This window comes from Eumetopias jubatus, unplaced genomic scaffold, assembly GCF_037043125.1.
Source record: "Eumetopias jubatus isolate StellerSeaLion01/CBP00866 unplaced genomic scaffold, mEumJub1_p1.0 scaffold_20, whole genome shotgun sequence".
Classification (NCBI taxonomy): Eukaryota; Metazoa; Chordata; class Mammalia; order Carnivora; family Otariidae; genus Eumetopias; species Eumetopias jubatus.
In genome coordinates, this window is record NW_028274826.1 from 1,392,690 (window position 1) to 1,398,689 (window position 6,000).

Here is a 6,000-nt window from a genome sequence, read left to right on the forward strand (position 1 = left end):
ATAGCATCTTTAGGTTGAGGTAATTGAGTCTTTTTTCCCTGACTGAATGAATAATGACTTCATCTGAGCCTCAGCGAGGCCTGACACTCAGGCCTCCTTTGTCACAGCAGAAGGGTCTGGGCTTTGAAACATGCTCTACTTCCTCAGCTTAATTTTTCTTCATTCTAATCCAAAAACCTATTTTTCTCAATAATTCAAGCATAAACTATGTAATAGTTGAAGTGGCGGAAATTGCAAGATATTTGTCCTGGTTGTGCTGCTCTTCAAACGCGGTTGATAAATCCAGCGCGGGGCTCTTGAGCTGCCCTGTTCTCAAGGGCTCTTACTGGGCGGCCCTGCCGGAGGTTTCCAGAAGCTCGCAAGGGCTCCTGTGCAGCCTGCCCGTCCTCTGGGGAGGGGGCGGGCGCTGCCTGCGGGGCCTGCAGGTGGGGGGCCTGCAGGTGGGGGGCCTCGCGGTGAGCCCTGGCCCGAAGGTGACCGCTTGTGCAGGACGGGAAGGCACCTGCCCACAGCCTCAGTTAGGGCGTCGCCAGACCACACCGCGTTCCGCAGGCCCCGCGCTGTCTTCCCGGGGCGGGGGGCGGGGCCACGGGGCGGGTCCGATGGGGCGGGGCCACGGGGGCGGGTCCGATGGGTGGGGCCTGGGGGCGGGGCCTACGGGTGGAGCGGGGAGCCTCTGCGGTGGGGCCTGTCGGGCGATTCCCGAGCCCCGCCCAGGACGCAGACCCTGCCTTGTCCTGGTGGGTGAGCAGGTAGAACCCAGGCTCTAGAGAAACGTCAGTGGTTACTTCTGGCTTCTTGTGGTTCCCGTGTTTCTAGGCTGTTCTTAAAGGCCTATAGGAGTGGCATCCGGCAGCAGCTGGGTTAGACAAGAAAACTTTCTGTTTTGTAATTTTATCACTGCTCTTCATCTTATTTTTCCTAGTAGACTGGCTGTTTCTTGCGGGTGGAATCTCAGTGGGCTCATTTTTCATCGCCTTACGCTGTAGCAGAAAGCTCAGCAGACATTTCCATTTATTCAGTGAGTGGATTTCGTGCGAGCTACACTTACTTACCTGCACTTTCTGACAAAGTTTGGTGTTTTTTTCTAACTACAGGTTCGAATGTTCTCATGCAAGTCTGTGGCAGATGTTAATCACAACCAGATACAAACTAAAGACTGAGACATGGGGAAAGCTAACCTCATTTTGGCCAAAATTAGGGGTTTTCAAAAGTACTAAAAAATAAACCAAGTTACTAATTAATTAGCTCAGTAATTCTCAAACACTTTAGTTTGAGAATTGTAGTATCTCGTTTATTTTATCAAAGTTATGGCAATCACTTTCTTTTTAGATTATTCTCTTTCACAATTTGTACGAGATTCGGGAGGAGCTCAGATGGTGGTGAACTGACAGAGGTGGTAGGACTCGGTGCCTGTCAGGGTCCCGTGAGTGAGGAGTAGGCAGGGTGGGCAGTCACCAGGGGCGACTGTGGGTTCTCCAGGGCCGGCAGGGAGCCCACCTGGTTAGCAGGCGGGGAGCCGCAGCTTGGGGTTGAGGAAAGCGAGGGTAGCCAGGGGAAGGCCAAGGCCACAGAGGTGGGAAGTGCAGATTCAGATCTCAGTGTTTCCTAACTCAAAGAACGAGAACAGGAAAACGTGTGTGGGCTTACTTTGTCCCAGGAGCTGTGCTTCGTCTTTAACCCCCTGAGTCTTGTTAGGGAGGCACTTCTGTAACCCTGTTTTACAGATAAGAAAATGGGTGTACAGTTTAGTTTGCCCAAGGTCCTACTGTGAGGTGGCAGAGCCAGCATTCAAATGAGCCTACGTTTTGATTCCCGAGAAAATGTCATTGCTGTGTGACCCCACCTCTCCCCCTGTGTGGTTCTGAAGCCTTTCTGCAAAGCCCAGGACCCCACCCCTGTGTCCACCCACATGCTGTACCACACTGTGGTCCTTCAGCCAGGCAACTTAGCAGGGGAGGGCAGCATGCAGACCACCAGAGCTTGAGATCACTTCTGACTTGAGGAATGAACACTACTTCTCACCGTTTCCAAGATCCCACACAGAATGCACCCCAAAATGAGTTCATTCCCATGGACATAGCTTCCCCTCACGGTTTGCCCAATCGGGCACAATCCACAGAATGAATTTGGGGTTGTATACCTTATGGGGAGAACCTAAAGTGTAGGGTTTGTGCACATTAAAAAGGCATTCCGTCAAGCTAACTACCTTGTCTGTTGCTTTTCTGCTTGATTCAGAGAAGGTGTTTTCAGAGACACTCCTGGCAGAGAGGGATGACAGACACTGTCCTCTTCCTGGGAGCCTCTACGTGAACATGAAATCCTTACGTGGGATGCACTTAAGCATCAGTTAGCTGGCATTCCACGTGCAGAGAGACACACATGCACTCTCCACAGCCTGAGCAGGTCTCTGCTGTGCTTTGCGCCCCCCCCCCCCCCCCCGTCCCAGTCTGCCCTAGTCGGCTGTCATAGCATCTTCATCTTGACAAAGGATCTGGGTGTTTTTTGGTTGGATACCCTGGACTCCCGTTGTCGCAGTAAATCCTTTCTGGGAATTTCCTGGGGATCATGACTCCCTTTCAGAAATTCTGCTTAAATCTCTCAGAGGCTTTTCAGGAGAAGAGTAAAGTTAATACCGTTTTGTATTTTATTATAGTTAAGGTCAGTACAAGAGGAGATTTAAGGATGTCATTCATCACTATCATGTATTCACATTTGTCACGTTAGAGACATTATGGTTATGCCCTAATTCTGTGTTTTCCTTTCAGGTTGGTTTGTTGGACCTTGAACTCAATCAGCTGACCAAAGCACTGTTTGTGGCTTTAGTTGCTCTCTCGGTTGTTATGGTAACCTTACAAGGATTTGTAGGCCCGTGGTACCGCAACCTGTTTCGGTTCCTCCTTCTCTTCTCCTACATCATTCCCATCAGGTAGGTGTAAGAATTAAGAGAAAACAAGGAACTGGTTTCATTGAGTTTGATTTTATTGAAATTTATCTTTGTCAGCATGGAAGAAGTTATTCATACAAAGCTAAAGAGGAAGGAGCCAACAACTCTGATGAATCTTAAGGAATGCTTCTGTAGAAAATAGTATTTTGGGGGGCGCCTGGGTGGCTCAGTTGGTTAAGCGACTGCCTTCGGCTCAGGTCATGATCTCAGGGTGTTGGGATCGAGCCCCGCATCGGGCTCCCTGCTCATCGGGAAGCCTGCTTCTCCCTCTCCCACTCCCCCTGCTTGTGTTCCCTCTCTCGCTGTCTCTCTCTGTCAAATAAATAAATAAAATCTTTGGGAAAAAAAAAAAAGAAAATAGTATTTTGGGGAGGCAAAGTCAGTTTTGTTAGAATAATCTAGAAATCTGATGCTCTTCCTTATATGAATGTTTTGATAGTATATTCAAGAATTGAGAGATGTTTCTTGATAAAACAAACAGTTTTGTTTATTGCCAATAGACTTTATTTCTAGTGCCATTGGATTATATGCATCACTAAGTTATATTTCAGAAACAATCTAATATATCTGTCAAGTGAGATAAAATATTGAGTAAGACAGACTTTAATATGAACAATTTTTCAAAATGATAACCCCTCTAACTTGAAATTAGGATCTAAATAGTTAATATTAGGTATCTAATGAGTTTAATTTACTAATATTTACAGTACGGATATATATAAGTCCATTCTAAAATATTTCCACAAAGTATATTTTAAAAAATGCTTCATATGTAAGACTGAAAATTTTTACATGAATGAGCAATTCAAGCCTAATCATGTATAAAGCATGAAGCTAGAATAAGCATCTTTTGTAACACAGAACAGAGTAACATAGACTAGAACAGTCTTGCGCAAGGATGTAAACATTCTGAAGGGAAAGGCTTCTTTACAGACCAGCTTTCTCCAAAAGTTTGTCTAAAGGTGAAGTCTCTTTCACTTACGTACATCTAAGTGGAGCTGTAGCGTGCCCCCAGGGTGCTGTGCCCACGACAGTGTCCTGTGTGCAGCCCGCTCACGCATCCAGCCCCCACTTGCTGTTTGAGACGGGGAGCTTGTCTCTACTCCTCCAAGAACACGCAGTCTTGTGCATTCGCGGCTGTTTCTGCTGGAACTGGAACACTTGCTCCCGTGGCCGCTCTCCCCTTGACTGCCTCAGCGTCGTGCCTGCTGTGGCCAGCCTGCCTTCCCAGCCCTGTGTGTCTCCCTCCACCACCACACCACACTCCAGGCTTGGCCCTTCTCAGCTGCAGGAAGCCTCTCCTAACCTGGGCTCGGTGCTCACTGCCAACTAGCCTCTTGGCATATCACATCAGCCTGTTTTAATTCTGCTGACGTTTCCACTGGTCACTGGTACTTGGTCTTGCTTTTCTGATGCTCTGTGCTCACCACGCTCCGTGAGGATAGGGGCTGCGTTTGGCTCCGTGCTTAGAACAGAGTGCAGGGCATGCCCCAGGGCTCCTCACACCCTCACTGAACGGACCCGGCACAGAGTTCCCGCCCTGCTCTGAGGAGCCGCGAGTGTGCAGACCATCGGTTGAGCTATCATGCAGTGTCGTCGTTAGCACCTAGATGCATACCGAGTGCCAGCAGGGGGCTCTGGTGACAGAGCTTTGTCCCCAGAAACTCACTGGGTAAGTGGAAACAGGCAGAATATAGCCATTGATCAGTCTTCCCGAGCCAACTCCTTCAGATGGGACGGTCCAGCGGGCAGTTCCTGGTCTGAACGCACGCAGCCCGGATGCCTAGTCACCTTCCCCCCACAGCCCTGATCTGCACCCGGCACGGCACCCAGTGTCCCCTGGGGACATGGATGCAGTCGTAGGCCCGACGCGTGCGTGGAACCCGGCAGAGAGTGCCTTGGCTCAGCTTACTGCCGCTCCAGCAGCCCCAGCCTGGTGCATGGCACACACCACATCCTCAGTGCAGGGCTTGGAAAGAACGGCCCCAAAGGAAAGTCAGCTTGCAAATGTGATAAGTCTGTGTTGCTGGTGTTTTCACTCTTTTACAGTAAATGCAATACAGAGTTCCCTGCCAGACGTGGCACACCAGTGGGTATGTTTCCCAAAACTAGCATTGGAAGCCTTCCTTCCCTTACTCTCTATGTCCACTCCACCACCCATTTCTGTGGATTGTATCTGCTGATGTAGCTTGACTTTGTTGCTCCCTAGATCAAGGACCTTGATGTCATTTCTGCTTTGAATGAATGTCACAGCTTTCCCCAGGAGCTTCCTGACTCGAGTCTGAGGCCGACAAGGATTCCTTCTACAATTGCCACGGGAAAGAAGGCCACATGCCTAGCACCCCACACACAGCCCACTAGGCACCAGCAGCACTTAGTGCTGGAAGGTGTGAGCTTGGGGCCCCACTGCCCAACAGGAGCCCCCTGCCCAGTGTGAACCAGCCCCCCTGCCCGGTGTGAACCAACCCCCCTGCCTGGTGTGAACCTGTGAACCAGCCCCCTTGCCCAGTGCAAGCCCACCTGTCTGGTGTGAACCAACCCTACTCCCCAGTGGGAACACCCTTGCCTGGTGTGACCCAACCCCCCTACCCAGTGTGAGCCAACCCCCCTGCCCAGTGTGAACCAACCCCACTACCCATTGTGAGCCCCCCTGCCTGTAGTGAACCAACCCCCTACCCAGTGTCAGCCAACCCCCCTGCCCCGTGTCAGCCCCCCTGCCCGGTGTGAACCAACCCCCCTGCCTGGTGTGAACCCCACTGCCCAGTGTGAACCAGCCCCCTTGCCCAGTGCAAGCCCACCTGTCTGGTGTGAACCAACCCTACTCCCCAGTGGGAACACCCTTGCCTGGTGTGACCCAACCCCACTACCCATTGTGAGCCCCCCTGCCTGTAGTGAACCAACCCCCTACCCAGTGTCAGCCAACCCCCCTGCCCCGTGTCAGCCCCCCTGCCCGGTGTGAACCAACCCCACTACCCCTGTGAGCCCCCCTGCCTGGAATGAACCAACCCCCCCTACCCAGTATGAGCCAACCCCCCTGCCCAGTGAGAGCCCCC

General features: G+C 51.2%; 1 long non-coding RNA gene across 1 annotated transcript in view; it reads left to right on the forward strand.

Annotated features, from left to right (window-relative positions):
* The window catches only part of LOC148162107 (uncharacterized), a 60,659-nt gene extending 57,736 nt beyond the window's left edge, over positions 1–2,923 (forward strand). Inside the window, exon 5 of the long non-coding RNA XR_015767196.1 lies at positions 2,769–2,923. This is a non-coding gene — a long non-coding RNA (uncharacterized LOC148162107). The remainder of the gene's footprint in view (positions 1–2,768) is intronic.
* The last annotated feature ends 3,077 nt before the right edge of the window (positions 2,924–6,000 follow it).